At 39.5% G+C, this 21,432-nt stretch overlaps 1 protein-coding gene across 6 annotated transcripts in view; it reads left to right on the top strand.

Annotated features, from left to right (window-relative positions):
* The window catches only part of PIR (pirin), a 108,016-nt gene that overhangs the window by 44,884 nt on the left and 41,700 nt on the right, over positions 1-21,432 (top strand). The window lies entirely within an intron of this gene.

The following is a 21,432-nucleotide window of genomic DNA, read 5'->3' as shown; positions in this document are numbered from 1 at the left end:
ATGAGGTTAAGGTGCAGTGGCCTCCCCAGCATGCTATATGCAGTCCATCTCATCTCAGGTTTCATGAAGCAGTTCATTCTACCGGACGTGCCTGCTACTGCTGAGAAGGACGTGCCTTCTCAGGCCATGTAGCCTGAGAAGATGATCAGCAACATTCCACAGACAAGTGCAAAACTTGGCTTGGATTCACTGTTGAGAATAGGCACAATTAGGTCTGCTAGTCTTGTTTAGTAAATAGGAAGACACCAAAGAAATGTACCCAGCAACTTCAAAGAATTTGTCTTGTGGTAGGCAGCCGTAGTTGGCACTTCATTTGCAGTTAGGAATGTGCAAATAAACAGTGGTCAGGATCTGCTCAAATCAGCTGGACAAAAGCTTACTCTTGCCCAGGGCAGCCCACTCACCCCAGAAATACCATTCTTGGTGTGCACAAAGGGTGCCAGATGTTCTTATTCATTCAAGATGTCCCTGCTGACCTAATCCCTAAGAAGTACATTCCAGTCGTGGCGACAAGCCCTCTCCTTCCAGTGAATGAAGAATGGATAGGTGCACTTTTAAACCAGAAGTAACACCCTGTGCCATTCATACTTTGTTGGCCTTAGTAATCAGGATTGTAACTTAGCAGGGAAATTTAGACTAAGAGCATAATAAAAGCTATTAAAAAAAACCCAAAGTGTCAACTTCAATAAAGGTTAGTGGTCACTTTAGCATATTATTGTAATCACTTCTATGGCCATCGAGACTTGCCCTTTTAGGATATAGTATGTCTTTTCCCAGGAACACATTACATATTTTTTCTAACCACAGAAAAAAATGCAGGACAGCTTCAGAGAGCTGTCTTGAGACTCTTGCATGTTGCATTAAAAGCTGAGCTCTTATGGATATAAATAAAGTGGATGTCAGTATTTTAAAAACTGGTATCAGCCGCTGGGCGTGGTGGCTCACGCCTGTAATCCCAGCACTTTGGGAGGCCGAGGCGGGTGGATCACGAGGTCAGGAGATCGAGACCATCCTGGCTAACATGGTGAAACCCCGTCTCTACTAAAAATACAAAAACAAAATTAGCCAGGCGTGGTGGTGGGCGCCTGTAGTCCCAGCTACTCGGGAGGCTGAGGCAGGAGAACGGCGTGAACCCACGAGGCGGAGCTTGCAGTGAGCCGAGATCATGCCACTGCACTCCAGCCTGGGCCCTGGGCGACAGAGTGAGACTCCATCTCAAAAAACAAACAAACAAACAAAAAAAAACCCAACTGGTATCAACATATATGAAGCTATGTTGTTGATAGCTGCAAACACAGTACTTTATTTTGACCAAAGCAGAAATCCTTGGGATCATGTAGGTTTTGAATAATTTGATCAAACTCACACTCAAATGTGTTGAGCAAATTCAGGTTCAGATAAAATTCTGATTACTGGAAGCATTAGAAGTTTATAGTATGTAAATTATATCTCAATAAATCTGTTTTGAAAAGGAATTCTACTCCTGTGGACAGGTATAGGTACTCCAAGATAGCCAAGTATTTAGACATTTCAACTCAAATGAGTTCTAAATCATTGGTAGTAACGATTAAAGGAATAGCATGTTCTGTCATAAAAATCACAGGGAATCATTTTTTGCCATCCATTGCAGATCCAGGGGCTGTTCAGTATTCCTTTGGCTTAGTAAAATGAGATGAGTTCAGCAAACATTTACTGATGGCCAGCTGCATGCAAGACCCTATAGAGAGGTATGAGGGGAAAAGGTGAAAAAATCAGGGGGCTGGATGGATGCAATTGAAGGGAAAGACATATCAACTGATAGCATGAGTATACTGTGGTGAGTCAGCACACTAGAAATCATGGCAGGCTAATGGGAAAGCAGAGGACGAGGCTCAGTCCAATCTGGAGGTCCAAGAAAACAGGCCTAAGTCTAAAGGAGAAAACTGACTTGGCGAAGAAGGGTGGAATGTCTAGATCAAGCTTATTCAACTCGTGGCCCAGGACAACTTTGAATATGGCCCAACACAAATTTATAAACTTTCTTAAAACATTGTGAGATTTTTGTTTGTGATTTTTTTTCTTTTAGCTCATCAGCTATCATTAATGTTAGTGTATTTTATGTGTGGCCCAAGACAATTCTTCTTCCAGTGTGGCCCAGGGAAGCCATTTTGGCCACCCCTGGTCTAGATGGTGCAGAAGGAGACAGCATGAGTAGAGGTGTTTCTGCACAGAGAAACAGTGTTCAGTGGTATAAACCAATGCTTTAAGAAGGCCTTCAAAACACACGTTCATTTTCTAAAGTATGAAAATTGGAAAAGTTCTTATCTTTCCTATGTAAAATTTGTCTGGTACTTTGTGTGTTTCTCTCTCTTAGTTTTTTTAAACTTTTCAAATTTATTCTCTTTTGTTTTTAGAAATATCTTGAATAGGCTGGGCGTGGTGGCTAACGCCTGTAATCCCAGCACTTTGGGAGGCCGAGGCGGGTGGATCACGAGGTCAAGAGATCGAGACCATCCTGGCTAACACCGTGAAACCCCGTCTCTATTAAAAATGCAAAAAATTAGCCGGGCGTGGTGGCGAGTGCCTGTAGTCCCAGCTACTCGGGAGGCTGAGGCAGGAGAATGGCGTGAACCCAGGAGGCGGAGCTTGCAGTGAGCCGAGATCGCGCCACTGCACTCCAGCCTGGGCGACAGAGCGAGACTCCGTCTCAAAAAAAAGAAAAAAAAAAGAAATATCTTGAATATACTGAGGACGTTTCACCTGGACTAGTTGCTCATCTGTATTCTTTACCTTTTACCTCCCTCCCCGAGCCAACAAAACTCAAACACAATGCTCTCACGATGCCATCTAATGGAGTCTTTTGTATTGAGACTATGGCTGTTATGTTTGGAATACAATATGGACTGATTAAGATCTGGCTCCTCCAGATTTGTTGAGAAATAAAACAATGACAATTTACCTCTTTTTCGTAAAACCTTAAAGCCCCCTTGCTCTCTTTGTTTTGTTTTATTTTTATTATTATACTTTAAGTTCTGGGGTACATGTGCACAACGTGCAGGTTTGTTACATAGGCATACATGTGCCATGTTGGTTTGCTGCACCCATCAACTCGTCATTTACGTTGGGTATTTCTCCTAATGGTATCCCTCCCCCAGACCCGCACCCCCCGACCGGCCCCGGTGTGTGATGTTCCCCGCCCTGTGTCCAAGTGTTCTCATTGTTCAAGATGATCGTTTTTAACATTATGGAAGGAAACCATGATGGTCATAATTTTTCTACCCTAGATCAACTATAAATAGCAATTAGAGAAATTTAAATGCCTCTTTTTTAAAGGAAGCCATTTTGATGTCCAGAACAAGGCTCTTCTGTCCCACTGCCTTCAGTCACCTGCCTCTGATTAATTTTCTTCTCATCTCTGGGCTCTAAGAACAATACTGGCTTCCCCACCCAACCTCCCACCCCCACGTGTTATTCTCTAGTTACAAAGAAGCGATACACAGGACAGAGGGAGAGCTGGGCAGTGAAAAGGAGGAAGAAAACCCGACACTGTTTCTGCACCACCTTGGTTCCTTTAACATTGATTTTTGGGCCTTTCCACCCTGTCTCCACCAAACAGATTTCTTGTAAACTGCTCGCTGCCTCTGTTTCCTTAGGTTTTCTGCCAATTGAGTCCCCCAGCTAGATTCTTTTCCTCAGCAGCCTCCACTCTGGCTGTGGCAGCTCTGCTTGTCAGGAGTCAGCACCCACCTATGTTTTTGTCTGCCTTGGGAGACTTTGAGTGTCTCTAAGTAACTACCAAGACTTGGCTGGTGGATTTTCCCAGCATCAGATATGGATTTGAGGCCATCTGTTACATGTCAGTCCAAAAGAAGTTTTGAGCAAGAGTTCTGGTGACTGTCATTAAGTGTTTTCGTAGGTTTTAACTGACAAAGTCTGTCAGCCAAACAAAAGCAGACCAGTTTATTGAAGAGGGCCTAGAATTCAGTGGAAGTCAAATGTAGGGAGTTGAGGTTGAGAAGACCAAAAGATAACACAGGCATAGCCCAGAGATATTGTGGGTTCAGTTCCAGATCACTGTAATAAAGGGAATATTGCAATAAAGCGAATCACACATTTTTTTTTGCTTCCTAGTGCATATAAAAGTTATGTTTACACTATTTTGTAGTCTGTTAAGTATGCAATAGCATTATATCTAAAAAAGTACATACCTTAATTTAAACATACTTTTGTTGAAAAATGCTAATGATCATCTGAACCTCCAGCGCGTCCTAATGTTTCTGCTGATGGAGAATCTTGTCTCAGTGTTGGTGAGTGCTGACTGATTAGAGTGGTAGTTGCTGAAGGTTGGGGTGGCTGTGGCAATTTCTTAAAATCGGACAACAATGTTGTTTGCTGCATTGATTGACTCTTCCTTTCACGAAATATTTCTCTGTAGCATGTAATGCTGTTCGATTATATTTTACCCACAGTAGAACTTCTTTCAAAATTGGAGTCAATACTCTCCAACCCTTCCACTGCTTTATCAACTGAGTTTATCTGATATTTTAAAACTTTTGTTGTCATTTCCACAATGTTCACAGCATCTTCACCAGGAGGTTCCCTCTCAAGAAACTACTTTCTGTGCTCTTTGATAAGAGTCATCTCCTCATCTGCTGAAGTTTTGTCATGAGCTTGTAGCAATTCAGTCACATCTTCAGGCTCCACTTCTAATTCTAGTTCTCTTGCTATTCCCACCATATTTGCAGTGACTTCCTCCACTGAAGTCTTGAACCCCTTTAAAGTCACCCATTAGTGTTGGAATCAACTTCTACCAAACTCCTATTAATGTTGATATTTTGATCCCCTCCCATGAATCACAAATGTTCTTAATGGCATCTAGAGCAGCGAATCCTTTCCAGAAGGTTTTCAGCTTACTTTGCCCAGATCCATTAGAGGAATCACCATCTACGGCAGCTATAGCCTTATGAAATTTATAATTATAATTATTATACTTGTAATTAATAAAATAATTAATTGATGATGATTAATATCAATTAAATTATTGAATAGTAATTGTTAATAATATTATGATGAATTATAATAGGGAGTAATCTTGACTTTCAAGTCTGAAATAATAAGACTTGAAAGTTGAAATTACTCCTTGATTCATGGGCTGCTAAGTGGATGTTGTGTTAGCGGCACATTAATCTTGCACATCTCCATCAGAGCTCTTGGTTGACCAAATGCATTGTCAATGAGCAGTAATATTTTTAAAGGAATATTTTTTTTTCTGAATAGTAGGGCTCAATAATAGACTTAAATATTCAGCAAACCATGCTGTACACAGAATAGCTTTCATTCAGGTTTTGTTCTTCCATTTCTAGAACACAAGTAGTGTAGATTTAGCATAATTCTTAAGGGCCCTAGGATTTTTACAATGGTAAATGAACACTGGCTTCAACTTAAAGTCACCAGCTGCATTAACCCCTAATGAGAGAGAGTCAGCCTGTTCTTTGAAGCTTTGAAGACAAGCATCAACTTCTCTCTAGCTATGAAAGTCATAGATGGAATCTTTTTTCAATATAAGGCTGTTTCATCTACATTGAAAATCTGTTGTTTAGTGTAGCCACCTTCATCAATGATCTTAGCTAAATCTTCTGGATAACTTACTGCAGCTTCTCCATCAGCACTTGCTACTTTACCTTCTACTTTTATGTTATGGAGATGTCTTCTTTCCTTAAACCTCAATAACCAACCTCTGCTAGCTTCCAACTTTTCTTCTACAGTTTCCTCACCTCTCTCAGCCTTCACAGAAGTGAAGAGAGTTAAGGTCTTGCTCTGGATTGGACTTTGGCTTAAGGGAATGTTGTGGGTAGTTTGATCTTCCATCCAGACCACTCAAACTTTCTCCATATCAGCAATTAGGCTGTTTTGCTTTCTTATCATCTGTGTGTTCGCTGGAGTAGCACTTTTAATTTCCTTCAGAAACTTTTCCCTTGCATTCCCAACTTGGCTAACTGGTGCAAGAGGCCTAGCTCTTGGCCTATCTCGGCTTTTGACATGCCTTCCTCACTAAGCTTAATCATTTCTAGCTTTTTATTTAAAGTGAGAGACATATGACTCTTTCTTTCTCCTGAACACATCGAGGCCATTGTGGGGTTGTTAATTGGTCTCATTTCAATATTGTGTCTCAGAACAGGGAGACTCAAGGAGAGGGAGAGAGATGGAGAACGGCCAGTTGGGGGAGCAATCAGAACACACATTTATCAATTAAGTTCGATGTGTCTTATGTCGGCACAGTTCTGTGGTGCATCAAAACAATTTCAATAGTAACATCAAAGATCACAGATAATAGATATAGTGATAATGAAAAAGTTTGAAATATGTCAAGAATTACCAAAATGTGACACTGAGATGTGAGGTGAGCACATGCTGTTGGAAAAATGACACCAATAGGTTTGCTCAACATAGGGTTACCACAAACCTTCAATTTGTAAAAAAAAAAACAAAAAAAAAACCCATATATTTACAAAGCACAATAAAGGAAGTGTGATAAAACAAGGTATGCCTGTACGTCTTTCTTTCCCTCCCAAGTTCAGAACGAATTGAGAGGGAGACTGAGGAGTTGGCCAGATAGGGATCCAAATATCATCTTTCTTACCAGTAAAATCTAGATAAAAGCACACGACTTATATCTGAGACCTGTTGGGCTTCTTAATACTTCCCCAGCTTCATTAACCACGTCCAGAGGTGTACATACAGTCACAGGCATCTTCTTCAGAGGCAGGCTTACCTCTTGACAGAAGAAGAGAGAAAGAGAAAGAAAGAAAAAGAGCTCAGAAGGGCCTGAGCTGAGCATACTCAGTCCCTTGAATTACTCTTACCAGCTGGATCCCTGCCTCCCCCTCACCCTCAGGGATTAGTGAGAAAGGCAGAGAGCAGCTGGCAATATTGCCTCATGGGGATATTAGGGAGGGGTCTGGAGGCTCCTTCAAACATTCCCTGTTTTTTTTCTATTAACATATTAGAGTCGGACGCTTAGCCATGACTGCCTCCTCAAGGAAAGAGATGAGAAATTTATCAGTGTGGACCCCCTCACATAAAAACTAACTTCTGTTCTCTAGGATCAATTTTACCCCCAGAATGATCTGAAATGTATATGGAGAGTTTTTTGTTAAATTCACACCAAGGCATATCTGTCTTCTAGACTGCACATTCATTTTATCTAAATATTAAAATATCACGAATTTGAACATAAACCTCTCCTATCATCAAACTTCTAAGACAAAAGTAAAGTTCTGATCTAAAACCCCTTGCCCTTACAAATCACATTAAAATAAATTAGAATTAAAATTGCCTTCTAAATAAGATGCCAAAGCATCTTTATCCAATTTTAACCCTGCTTTGCTTGGGTAGAATAAGGATTTTCTTTTTTCTTTATGAGCATCTTAGCCTGAGTTGCCGACCCTGGACTGGATGTGGCTCCATCAGGTCTGCCAAACTTGAATCCATTCAACCTCAATTCTCATTCGTTTCACTTTAAAAATAGTCCCAAAAGGTAATAAAAGACACATTTATCACAATACCGGTTTTGGTTCCATGAAATTTTATTGCACAAGCAAATCTCCAAGCCTTAGAGCAGTTATATCTGTAGAAAATTGATGTATTTGGTCAGTTCAGAGCATTAACATAGTTGGGAGAACAAAACCATGTATCCATCCCGTCTCCATTCTCTGGGGGGAGACATTTCTCCTTTGTGTAAAGTTGTATGCTTGTGTTGGTGGTAACTCCAGGCACCAGATCTTAAGAAAATCCTGTACTCAACTATGGAAAGCTGATAAGAATATGAAGAAATGTTCCTCTCACCAATATGCAGAAAAATAGAAATTTGAATAATATGCTGCCACTTGACACCCTTCAAATTAAGAAAAAATACAAAGTTGGGTACTGTGAAGTGCTGGCAAGGATGGGAAGAAATGGAAACTTCATGTTTGGTAAGTGGGTGTAACTGTGTTCATTGTGGAGAGCAAGTTGACATTAGTCAATGAAGCTAACACTGCATATAGGGTATGCCCCAGAAATTTCACTCCTAGTATTTATTCAATCAAAACTTCACCAAGCAGACATATGACAGTGGTCATCCCAGCATCGTCAGTAATAGAAAGGAGTCAGAGTTGACATAGGTGTTCACCACTGAGAGAATGAATAAGTGAAATATGGTGGTTACATATGATGGAATATGGTGTAGCTGCCAGAAGCAGTGGGCTATATTCACTTGTAGTTATTAGCTCTCAGGAAAAAAAAATGAGGAATAAATCAGAAAAGAAAGCAGTTTAGCACACAATACTACTCATTTTTCAAGGACACCCATATATCTAAATAAATACACTGTGGGTAGATTGGAAGGATGTCCATTACATATGCTCAACTGAGAGCCAATGGGTAATGGTCTTGAGATGGGGGATGATGGGGGAAAATAACACAAAACAAGAGGGGTGCCCATGGATGTATGATGACCCTGTGCCATGGAATATAGTGTACAGCCAATTCAATTCCATGAACCCAGGGCCAGAGAGAGAGAGAGAGAGAGAGAGAGAGAGAGAGAGAGAAATTTGTGTCTAACACCAGCTTTTAACTTGGTTGGTGTAGGTGACCTCCTGTGTGGCTGATTTAAGGGATTCTAAAAAGCCCAACATATGACAGAAAATCTCACTATCATGTTATTAAAACTGTACCATTAGAGTCCATCCTTCAACAGTATGAGGGATTGAAAGGAGCATAGGCTGTGGAGTCAAGCACACCTAGGTTCAAATCTCAGCTCTGTTGTTTAATATATCTGTGACCTTGGGAAATTTATTTTGAGCTTTTATTTCCTCATCTGCCAAGTGGGGATGATAATACACAGTCCTTGAGGTTTTTGTAGGGTATTTAATGTGCCTAGCAACATAGAGGGTACTTAATAAATATTTCTTTCCTTTTCCCTTATCTATCTTTTCTTTTCCCACATTCCTTTTATTATTAGTCTTTACTGACAGCAAATCTCTAGAAATTCTTGGGATGGGAAATGAAAATGGCCAACATCTTTTATGGGCTTATGAGGTGCTAAGTTTTAAGTCAGAGCTGTCTAATAAAAATATAATGGAAGCAACGTGTAACTTCAAATTTCATAGTAAACATTTAAAAAGTAAAATAAAACAGGTAAGATTAATTTTAATAGCATATTTAATCCAATATATCCAAAATATTATCATTGCAACATGTAATCAATATAAAATTGTAATGAGATAGTTCACACTTTTTGTTACCAAGTCTTTGAAATCCAGTGTGTATTTTACACTTGCAGCACATCTGTGCAGACTGGCCACATTTCACGTACCCAATAGCCACACGCATTGAGTGGCAACTGTATTGGACAGTGAAGTTCTGAGTTCTTTATATGTGTCAATTCTTTTAATTCTGATTTAACTTGGGTTCTCTGGAAAACAAAGCCCAAGGCAAGTATTATTTGCAATCCCAGGGCAGTGGGAGTGAAGGAGAAGGAAAGTGAGACAGATTCTTGGCCCATGTAGGATGCCTGTTCAGAAAGCTGTACCTCAGAACTTTCTAAGGGAGCAAGAATTTGTCTGTTGCCCCACATCTTCCATTCCTCTTTGGTCGAAGTTTGCCCACGGGGAGCTAATTCCCTGCCCTTCTGGTTTGTGTCACCTGGCCCCTGCAGACAGCCTCTGAATAGGCCACATGTCCCATTCTATGGCTTGGATCTGTATCCAAGTGTGGGCATGAAGAGAGGATCCAGAGCCTCAGTAGGTCAGTTAGGTCAAGCCCAGACTCTGGAGCTTCTGGAACTCCCACCACTGAGAGGACAATCAAGACGATATCAGAACTTGACAGTAGGCTAGGAGAGGCCAAGGCATCTGGCGATGTCAACAGTTGCAACAATGATGGCACCTACAGGTCTCCATAAGAGGCCAAGGGCTGAGGAGCTATAATGAGGCTGAGCGACTCTGAGGAGGCATGTAAAATGCGTGCAATTGAATTCTCACAATGAGATAGGGAACTGAAACAGTGAGATTAGCAACTTGCCTAGGGTTACACATATAGTAAGTGACAGAACTGGGATTCTAACTGGATGGTCTGGCTCCAGGGTCTGTGCTCTTAATCACATGCTCACATAGATCCTTCACCAGTTTGGCACAGCCCAATAGAAATCAGATTTTTTTTGTTGAGAGAAGGTTTTTCTTGGAAACTTTTAAAGACTGAAAAGGCTTAAGCGGAGAGATACATGTTGAAGCGTTCAAAAGGAAAACCTTGGCCCATCTGTCATTTTGCCAAGGATCTGACCACTCCCTATTTGCACAGGAATTCATGAATGATCCCTGACCTGAGTTGGGGATATATACTGATCCCTTGCATAGTGCTCCAGGCTTTCAGCAGATTTGGTCAATTCTTCAATTTTTCTGAGCTGGTGCTGAATAGCAGGGAACTACTTCTCCTCTTGTTTGTGGATACACAGGAGGCCATATTCAATACTTTTAGGACCTGTTTGAATACTGTATTTAGATGGGTTGATGTGGTAAATTTGGGGATTGGGGAGTTGATCAAGGAAGAGACAGTTTCATGAGAAGCAGTAACATGCAAACTTTATTTGGGCAGTGCTCAGACAAGGTTGCATAAGAGGGAAACTTCCTCATAGCTGGAGATTTTCCAGAGACAGTGGCACAAGGCTACCACTCAGAAAGGAAACAGGGCAAGAGACCTGAAGAAGTAGGGGAAATCAGAGAGGAGGCTTACATGTCCAGGTGATATCACTCAACAGCAAGGTGAGGTTTCTCTGGATTAGAGAGTTCTGAAGGACATTAGCGGTTTGAGGTCTTATAGCTGGCTAGCAGATGTTGGTAATAGTTTATCTTATTTCTGGCTAGCAGATGTTGGGAATAGTTTCACAGTGTATATGAAGTAGGTAGGCTCTAAATGGCTGAAATTTTGTTCATTTTGGAATATATTTAAAGCAATTTGATATGTGAAAATTGGAGTTTGGCATCAGTGTTCTTTGGGCTAATGGTCGTATCCTAGTGTAAGAAAGTAACCAACATGGGGGCCATTTTCACCTAATATACAGGGGCTCTCTCTGGCCCATTTATATAATAGTTGTACAGAAAACTTTCAATTCATTCATTCAGCTCTTCCACTGCCATAATGGTGTATTAGTATACGAACAAAGTTCTTAGGGCAACACGAATCTAGAATTCCTAATAGAATGAGATGCTTTTCAAAGCCAACCACCACTTACTGTCCCATTTTCTTCGGTACTTTCATTTGAATCAGAATGTCAGGCAGCAATGAACCCCAAAGATAAGCTCTCCAACTCCACCACTTCGTAAATGAGAAAGCTGAAACCCAACTAGGCAAAAAGTCTTTCCCAAGGTCACACAGCTCATTGTGAAAGAAGACCAGACCCAAACTCAGGTTTCCTGAATTTTGCCCCATTTTATTTGAACACTTTCCCTGCCTTATCACACCATTCAGCCCTGATGCATAAGTTTGCTGAATGTATCTCTCTCCAGTTAGGGCATGCCTTAGCTCATTTTCGTGGAAGGAAGCTTCAAAATGACCATGTCTCTTTCTACACCAAAAGGGTACCTTCAGGCACATGCCTGTACAAGCAGACATCCCTGCCTGTCTGTGTCAGAACATCCTGCAAATGATCATGTAGAAGAAGCCCTAGACCATAATAAATTCCCCCTTCATTAATTTTAATCATAAAATTGAAGAAACATATCTATATGAAGGTATCCATACCCAGAGCTCTATGAAATATTTGCCAATGAGTTTCCCGTGTTACATCTTGATACACTTTCCTACAAGAACTCTTAAAAATATTTTAGTAAATAGCAAATGTGACTAATAAATATTAGAAGCCTTGTGAGGAATATTCTAGCATTGGTTAATAGATTTGCTGACTCAGTCTTGGAACACATTACCCATGGATTGGAGTTAACAAACAGGAAGGCTCTGTGTTAGCCTATTTGGGGGCCATTTGTGGTTTTATTATACTGTTGCCTTTATAGGGTTGTAGATGGATTATTTATACAAGACATGGGAATTTGTTCTTTTCCTGGTTTTAATTTTCCAAGAAATTAGAACATCTGTAACCCAAATTCAGGCAAGGATGCTGACTCAAAGGGTGAAGAAATCAAAGTCCAGTTTCACAATTAACATGTCTCTGGTTAAATTTCAGTACTGTGAGTCCCTGTCATCATCTTTATTCTCTTCCCATTTAGTCCTTCTTTCCTCACTACTCTTCCCATAAATAAAAGGTGAGAAAGAGAAGGACAAGAGTATTACCACTGATTAAAGGGCTGCTTGAAAAAGAATACTATAGACTGAATTTGGCTATGTTTAAAATTCTTGGTCAGCTAGACAGCTTGATGTTCAAGACTGTCCACAGTCTTTTATGGTTGATAGAAGTTAAAAATGTTTTTTGGCCCTCTCTAACTCCCACCCTACAAAGAGTCATTGGCATTTTGCCTAAGAGTTCCTTGTCTTCTCTTTGTGTAGCACTTCATGTATATGTCAAAATATGATTACAGAGTTTTAATCCTTCCCACAATATCTTTGGCACTGGGGATGGAAACTAATCTTTCCCATTGCTTATCAGAATTGTTTAAAATAATCAAGAATTCAGAAATCAAAGTGCTTTGGATTGGATACAGAAGACATCATTTTGTTGAAGAGCATCAGCCTATTCTAAAAATGAGTTAGAAGTTTGCTTTAAACAATATGGTAAATCTACTTTTCACTTCCTCAAAGCCTTACCATCTGCAGGAGAAATGAGAAAGTATGGCTCCCCATGCAGGGGCAATGGGATCTGGCAGTGAGTCTCCTGAGTGTGTATGGTAGTGCAGAGACTAGGTCTGTGCTGATGCATTTTTATCCCCAGTGCAAAGCTCAACAGATCACGAGAGTGGGAAGGTGGTAGAAGGAAGATGAGGACATTGGGAAGCCATAAGAACTGTACTAGATGACGACATGAGCTCCTCATGGAGTAGATCTTACTCTGTTAGTTGGGACTCCTGAGCTAGTAAATTAAGTGAACACTTGGTTTTCCCCATTGAGGCTCTTCCTTGTAAGTGGTAGAAGGAGAACCTACCTGAACTACAAAAGATTATCATCAATTGAGGAAAAGAAGAATAAGTCAACTGGGACAATTGGTTAACCATTTAATAAAAAGAAACCAGATTAGAGCTCGTTATCTGACAGTTAATTGTCAAAATAATTCCACATAGATTAAATAATTTTTTCTTTCTTTCTTTCTTTCTTTCTTTCTTTCTTTCTTTCTTTCTTTCTTTCTTTCTTTCTTTCTCTTTCTCTTCTTTCTTTCTTTTCTTTCTTTCTTCTTTTCTTTTTTTCTTTTCTTTTCTTTCTCTTTTTTTTTTTTTTTTGACAGAGTCTCACTGGAATGCAGTGATGCAACGTCAGTCTACTGCAATCTCCACCTCCCAGGTTCAAATGATTCTCCTGCCTCAGCTTCCTGAGTAGCTGGGATTACAGGCGCTCGCCACTACGCCTGGCTAATTTTTGTGTTTTTAGTAGAGACGGGGTTTCCTCATGTTGGCCAGGCTGGTCTCGAACTTCTGACCTCAAGAGATCTGCCTGCTTCAGCCTCCCCAAATGCTGGGATTACAGGCCTGAGCCAATGTACCCGGCCATAGATTAAATAATTTAATGTTAAACATTTTGAACTAGAAAAATATACACAAACATTTATATGATCCTTGGATGGGGAAAGACTTTCTAGGTTTAAAAGCATTGGAAGTAAAAGATGAATAGATTAGACCCATGTCAGAAACCTTGTAAATGAAATTAAAGGCCAAAAACAAACTGGGAGATAATAACTTTACTTTATTGAAAAAAAGAAAAAAACCTCCCATGTAAATTGATGAGAAGCATCAAACATCCTTGACTTCATAGCCGCCAATTTTCCATTCCCTCTCACAGTCACACATCACTGAAGATGTGTCTGCACATTTTATCTCCACTGTCCTACCTCCTTGATGTTCTCAACTTGACATCCATCCACACTGGTCCATTGAAACCAGTCACCACTGACTTCCATGTGGCCAAACCAGAGGTGGTAATCTCCTTCTCCTTCTCCCTCTCCCTCTCCTTCTTCCTCTCCCTCTCCCTCTCCTTCTTCCTCTCCCTCTCCCTGTCTTTCTTCTCCTTCTCCTTCTCCTTCTTCCTCCTCCTCCTTCCTCCTCCTTTTTCCTTCCTCCTCCTCCTCCTTCCTCCTCCTCCTTCTTCTATCTCCTCCTTCTTCTTTCTCCTCCTCCTTCTTTTTTTCTCCTCCTCCTTCTTTCTCCTTCCTCCTCCTTTTTCTCCTTCCTCCTCCTTCTTCTTTCTCCTTCCTCCTCCTTCTTCTATCTCCTCCTTCTTCTTTCTCCTCCTTCTTCTTTCTCCTCCTCCTTCTTTCTCCTTCCTCCTCCTCCTTCTTTCTCCTTCCTCCTCCTCCTTCTTTTCTCCTCCCTCCTCCTCCTTCTTTTCTCCTCCTTCTTCTTTCTCCTTCCTCCTCCTCCTTCTTTCTCCTTCCTCCTCCTCCTTCTTTCTCCTTCCTCCTCCTCCTTCTTTTCTCCTCCTTCTTCTTTCTCCTTCCTCCTCCTCTTTCTTTATCCTTCCTCGTCCTCCTCCTTCTTTCTCCTTCCTCCTCCTCCTTCTTTCTCCTCCCTCCTCCTCCTTCTTTCTCCTTCCTCCTCCTCCTCTTTTCTCCTTCCTCCTCCTCCTTCTTTCTCCTTCCTCCTCCTCCTTCTTTCTCCTTCCTCCTCCTCCTTCTTTCTCCTCCCTCCTCCTCCTTCTTTCTCCTCCCTCCTCCTCCTCCTTTCTCCTTCCTCCTCCTCCTCTTTTCTCCTTCCTTCTCCTCCTTCTTTCTCCTTCCTCCTCCTCCTCCTTCTTTCTCCTTCCTCCTCCTTATTTCTTTCTTTCTTTTATTTTCTTTCTTTCTTTCTCTTTCTCTTTCTTTTTTTCTTTCTTTCCTCCTCCTCCTTCCTCTTCCTCTTCCTCTTCCTCCTCCTCCTCTTCTTCTTCTTCTTCTTTTCTTCTTCTTCTTCTTCTCCTTCTTCTCCTTCTCCTTCTTCTTCTTTCTTTGGTTCCTTCTTCATGTCAGCTCTTCCTCTCCATGGCTTGATTGCTTTGTCTTTCTCCACAGCCTCTCTTTCTTTGGCTTCTGAGATAATACATTCTTGTGTCTATGGTTGCTCTTTGCTCCTTCTCAGTTTCCTTTCTCCAGGTGACACCATTTTCTTGGCCAGACCCTTAAACACTTCACTTCCCTGGATCTCAGTCCTGAGTCTTCTTTCATTGAGCATCTGCCTAAGTGAGCTTATTTATTTCATGGATTTAGATACCATGTATAGTCTGACAACTCCCAGATTGATATTCACAGTACAAGCCTCCCCTTCGAGCTCTATGTAGATTCTTATCTGCAACTGCCAACTTGACATCTCCATTTGCATGGTGCCCAGGCATGTCAAATTTAAAATAGCAAAAGTTGAAGTCTTGGTCTCCCCACCCTTACCTGTCTTGACAGCAAACAAACAACTTGTTTCTCTTCCAGTGTTCTCCATCTTAATAATTGGCACTGTCACTCACTGCTCAAAGTAGAAACATGATGGCCATCCTTATACCCACTGCCTCCAGTCCCTCAGCAAAAACTTTCTATCTCCAAATATATTATTTCAAATCTACCTATTTCTCTCCCATCTCTCTCTGGCCCACTCCAGCGTCCTCTTCAGGAGTCTCCTCTCCTCTATTCTTACTCCCTTCCAGTTCTTTATATAGTAGCTTAAGACATCTCTTTAAGATGAAAATTGGATCTGGTTCTTCTTCAATGTGTTCTCATTGTATTTTAAAGAAATCCCAAATGCCATACTATGGTCTATATCTGATTGAATCTTTCCTAACTTTCTAAACTTATGTCATTCGCTCCAGCAACCACTTTATGTCTGCCATGTTGCTCTCCTCTCAGTTTCTGAATACTTCAAGCTCTTTATGGCTTCATGGCCTTCACACATGCTATTCTCTTTTTTCTGCCCAGAAATCTCTTACCCTCAACTCTTCTTATTCAAGTCTTCACTTTAATGTAATCTCCCTAGTGAGGACTTCCTTTACTCTCCTCATTTTATTTTCTCTCTCTGCATCCTATTTATTTCTTTTCTAGCAAGTACCACATTTTAAAGTTTTATATTTAATTTGCTAAATTATCTTCTTCACTAGAAAGTAGTACTTCACAAGGGTTGAGCAGAACTGTTATTCAGCAATATATATCCAATGACTAGCACATTATAGATTCTCAACCAATATTTTTTGAATGAGGAAATTAATTGATAAGTGAATGAAAAGTTAAATAGGTTAATGAGCAGATAGTTTACTGAAAGAGAAATGCAAGTGGCCTTAATTAATACATACAATGCCCCTAAAATAGTGCCTGGTACATACTAAGCCCTCAACATATTTAGTTATTGCTATTGTTATATTAATAATAGTTACTATTATTTTAAAATTAATAATAATATCACCCAAACTAATAGTCAAATTTAAAGAGTAAGGAGATACCGATTTCTGCTTTTTAAATGAACTACAATGAAAAAAAATAAGATGATCAACACTTTGATGAGATGGGCACTTTTTAAATGTAGTTACCAAGTGATTTGGCAAAACCAATTTGGATGAAAGCAAGTTAGTATAACAAGTGATCAGATGATGATTTGTTCAAGAACAGATACTGCTAGATGTGGGTTGTTGAGATAATGGTATTTGTACTGTGGAGGTGGTGCCTTTAAACTTTTTTCTTCAGATTAAGCTTGTTTCCTTACTTTTTGTCCATTTTCCAAAGGTTTTGGGGGGGGGTGGTTATTTTTTAACTTTTACCTTTTTTCAGCAATTAATTTTTCCATTCTATGTTTGTGACAAGGAAAAAAAATGTGCAACAATAGGAGATCTGTTGGAATATGTTAACTTTCTAACAATAGGAGACTGGATGGGGAAAAAACGATTTAGAGCACATAAAGAGCTGAAAGGCTGCCCTGTGGTGTAGCAAAATTACCAAGACTAGGAAAAGCAGTGACTAGCAGTAGAGATTTTCAGCAAAATTGCTGTTTAACCAGATGATTATGTTGAACAATTTGCTTTTGGCCACAATGTCTTAACCTTTACACCTATAATTTCACTGTGAAGGAAAAAAATAGAAATGTAATCAAAGATTTATGTGCAAAGAGATTCGTCAAAAGTTAACATTGACACACAAAAACCCCATAAAACACAATGTCCAACATTAGGGGAATTGTCCAAAATGGGGGGTGCGTGTCTAGGAACAAGTAGAAACACTGTTTCTTTCTCTTATAGGATATTGGGGATTGGCAGTCATTAATACAGTTACTTAGAGTAAGTTCCTTAAGCAACATATTATAGTAAGGTTGACAATTTGAGTGCATTTCCTGAAAAATAACTAAATCATAAAGAGCTTTTGAAATAGTTCCCCCAAAGAATTGTGAATGCATTTATTACATTCACAATTTATTACATTCACAAAGCATTATGACACTACGTTGCTGCCACTTGCTTTTAGGGAGGGTCAAAGATGGTGGTAAAAACAGCAGCATTTGGGAATCAATGGGCAGCAGTTATCTGTCAAAGGAGCAGTGTCGAAATTCAAGATACTTCCTTTTCCACACTCATACATAGCAACGTAGCATGCTGCATTCTTTTTCTTGGGGAGATGTTTTTAAGCCACATAGCTTCCATGTGGAAGTGATTTCATCTCCTAATTAAGATCACATTTATGAATAAAAGCAGAGGAAGGAAGCCAGCTTGACAAGGGTATCCTACCAAAAGCCAGGGTAAATGGGAAGTCTTTGAAGGACATAAGATGAAGGTAGTTGGAGTTTGGAAGGAAGTGGTTTTATAGACCTTGTTTTGTGTTGGTTGTTTTGTGGTCATTATTGGAGTGGTGTCTGAGACTCATTATGGGTTTGGTTCTGACATATTTATAGGGAAGGAGAGACAAGGTTTTCCTGGATTTGGTAGCAGCCCTGTTGTAGGTTAGCCAAAATTTACCCTTAATCTCTTATGAAGAATTGAATTACTTACCTTCTAGAAATATTCCCTGCATAATATTTGAACCATAATATTTTAAGCCATTAGGCTTTTGAAATATAGGCTAAAACTTTAAAGGAAAGTTTCCTAAATACTTTCAACACAGGATTGTGAAATGGAAAGAAAGATGAAAGGGGAAGAGCTTTGGATTTTAGTACCTCTGCAGGCATTATTAATCAGAACTGAAACAGAAAAAAAGGAAAAAAAAAAAAAACAAATTCACTGATAGAATTTGAGTGCATTAGCTCTGTGCATGTTGCAACAGATTTATAGGGGAATATTTTCTTTTAGTTTCTTATGGACCAATTTGTTTGACTTGTGGAAATAGATTCATTGATAGCTAAGTTTTAACCAAAAAAGAATGATTTAATTAAATTATCATTCTATTTTGAGGTTCTATTAATAGTTTAATACTATACATAAAAATAAACAAAACAACACAGGAAACAATGTGCCTAATAGGAAGATTTCTTTATGGTTGAAAATCAGCAGTGTATGTAATGGAAAGACGGAATCCAGGTTTGCTCAAGGTACATTTGAGGCTGACATCATCACCTTTTTTTTTTTTTTTTTTCCCCTTGAGACGGAGTCTCGCTCTGCTGCCCAGGCTGGAGTGCAGTGGCAGGATCTCGGCTCACTGCAAGCTCCGCCTCCCAGGTTCACGCCCTTCTACCGCCTCAGCCTCCCGAGTAGCTGGGACTACAGGCGACCACCGCCACGCCCGGCTAATTTTTTGTATTTTTAATAGAGACGGGGTTTCACAGTGTTAGCCAGGATGATCTCGATCTCCTGATCTCGTGATCCACCCGCCTTGGCCTCTCAAAGTGCTGGGATTACAGGCGTGAGCCACTGCACCCGGCCTCATTATAGATTATTTTAAATAGAATAATATACATTCAGTTTTGAAGGCTTTGAGGTAGTTCATTATTCAAGACATATGTTATACTGACACCCTCAATGATCCAGTTCCCAATATGAAAAGAATACTAGAATTGGAATTCTGTTTTAGGTTAAAGATGTTGTGAAAAACATCTGCAAAATGAATTAAAAATTTCCTCTTAGACTTTTTCACACTGTGAGACAATAGAATATATTTTGTGGCTTTATTAAAGTCTCTCATTGGTTTCTGTTTAAAATTTTTAAGATGAATACATAAATGAATATAAAACGTTCTGTGTGAGTGTGAATACACCTGCATGTGTGCTTGTGCCTGTGTAGTTGCAATCTTAGAGAGGTAGCTACTATTTTTTGAACAATATGGATTAAGTTGAGAAGCAAGAGACAGGAAGGAAGATTCAGTTCAAGATTATTTTTATGGCCACATTCTGGGAGAGTGCTAGCAAAAATTAAAGCAAGAACCTCTTTGTGATGCATTTCTTCTCTGTTGGAAGGGATACTGCATCTGCCACTAAGGCAGAGGTTGAAAAAGATGCCTAAACCAAACAGGGATCTTTATCTGAAGGACAGCGAAATATTGCCTGAACAGAGGAGTCATTCGATATTATAAGAAGTTTACCCTTGATCTTTTTAGAGGTAATTTTAGAAGTCCTCATCAGACAAAACCAGCCCCTTTCCAGATGGTGCCTTATACACCTAATGATCCTAGAGAATCAGATCCTGTGCCCCTTGTGTGCTGCCCTTCTTTTATGTGTGTTTCAAGCTCTTCTGATTGATTGTGAATCTTTGGCCTCAGGTTGCACTTGATGTCACAGGTCTTTCTGGTTTCATTTACGTATACACGAGGGAATTTGCTTTTCTAGTCTTTGAAGCTGTATTAATGCAGCTTGACCTTCTAAGCCATGCAAAACTCTACCAGACCATTTTAAACCCCAAAGCTTCAATAGGAGACACTCAGAGGAAAGGAAAAAAATCTTTTGATAGTCAACATTACTCACGATTCTTTATTTCAAAATTTAATGTACAGACATATATTTTGACCATACCAAATTCACCTGTCCTGAAGAGACGCATTTTGCTACATGTAGGTAAAGATGTTGATGAATGCCCCATATATATATATATGTATACATACACACACATATGCACACACACACACTTGTGTGTGTGTATATGTATGTAAAATCCCATGTATAGTAATACGGTTATTGACAGTATATGGAATAGTAATACAGTTGTTGACAGTATATATATATGTGTGTGTGTGTGTTTGTGTATATATGTACTGTCAGTACATATATTCATATATCTCTTCATATATACGTATATCTACTGTCAATAACTGTATTACTATACATGGAGTTTTCCATTATGAAACATCATTCGATAAATATTTATTGAACACCTAGTATTTGACAGACATAGTGGGTTGGCCCTGAGAATTCAGTGGTAACAAAGGCAGAAATGTTCATGTCCTCATGGAGCTTGCATCATTATTCTCCACAAAATTATGCCTTTATCAAGGAGAGTAAATAATTCTGGGCTCCAGATTCTCTCTTTTTGTCTAAAAACGCATGTGTTTAATGAATGTAATCTTTTAATTAACATATAACGTATACACAGAGAAGTACACAGATCAAGTATACAGCTCAAAGAATGTTTACCAAGTAAATACACTCATAAAAGCAGCAGCCAGGTTAAGAAACAGAACATTACCAGCCCGCAGAAGCCCCTTTAAAATCCTTTTCTAGTTACTAACCTTCCCAAGGTAATTAATTTTCTGACTTCTGACGTCATAAATTAATTTTGGATTGTTCTGAACTTTGTAGAAATGGAATCATACGGTGTATGATCTTCTGTGTCTGTCTTCATTTGCTCAATATTATGCCTGTGAAATTCACCTGAGTTGTTGCATGTAATTGAGTTCATTCATTCTCTTTGGTGTATAGTATTCCAGTGTATATTACATTTCATTTATCCATTCTATTATTAAAGACATTTGGACTATTTCCAGTTTGGGGCTATTATCAGTTCTGTCACTATTAAGGTACTTGTGCCTGTCTTTAGGTGACTGTTAGGTATACACCTATGAGTTGGAATATTGGGTCATAGATGATGCATATATTCATCTGTGCTACACACGGCCAAGCAGCTTCCCAAAGTGTTTATACCAAGTTATAGTCCCACCATCAGTGTATGAAAATTCCAGTTACTACACATCCATGCCAAGCTTAAGGTTATGTGCTTTTTCATTTTCATATGCATTTTAAGTTTATAAAGTAGACTAGAACCACTGGAGCTTTGTGATAAACAATGAGACATCATAAAGTTTGTAGCAACAGTTCTAATCCCTTGAATTTTAGTCTATGCCAATGATTCAGGATGGTATTATATTAAATTAGAAACTCTGCTTAACTCTTGATGGAATAA

Source organism: Pongo pygmaeus, chromosome X (genome assembly GCF_028885625.2).
Source record: "Pongo pygmaeus isolate AG05252 chromosome X, NHGRI_mPonPyg2-v2.0_pri, whole genome shotgun sequence".
Lineage (NCBI taxonomy): Eukaryota > Metazoa > Chordata > Mammalia > Primates > Hominidae > Pongo > Pongo pygmaeus.
The sequence above is the reverse complement of the archived record's forward strand: the minus strand, read 5'-3'. Positions and strand labels throughout refer to the sequence as shown.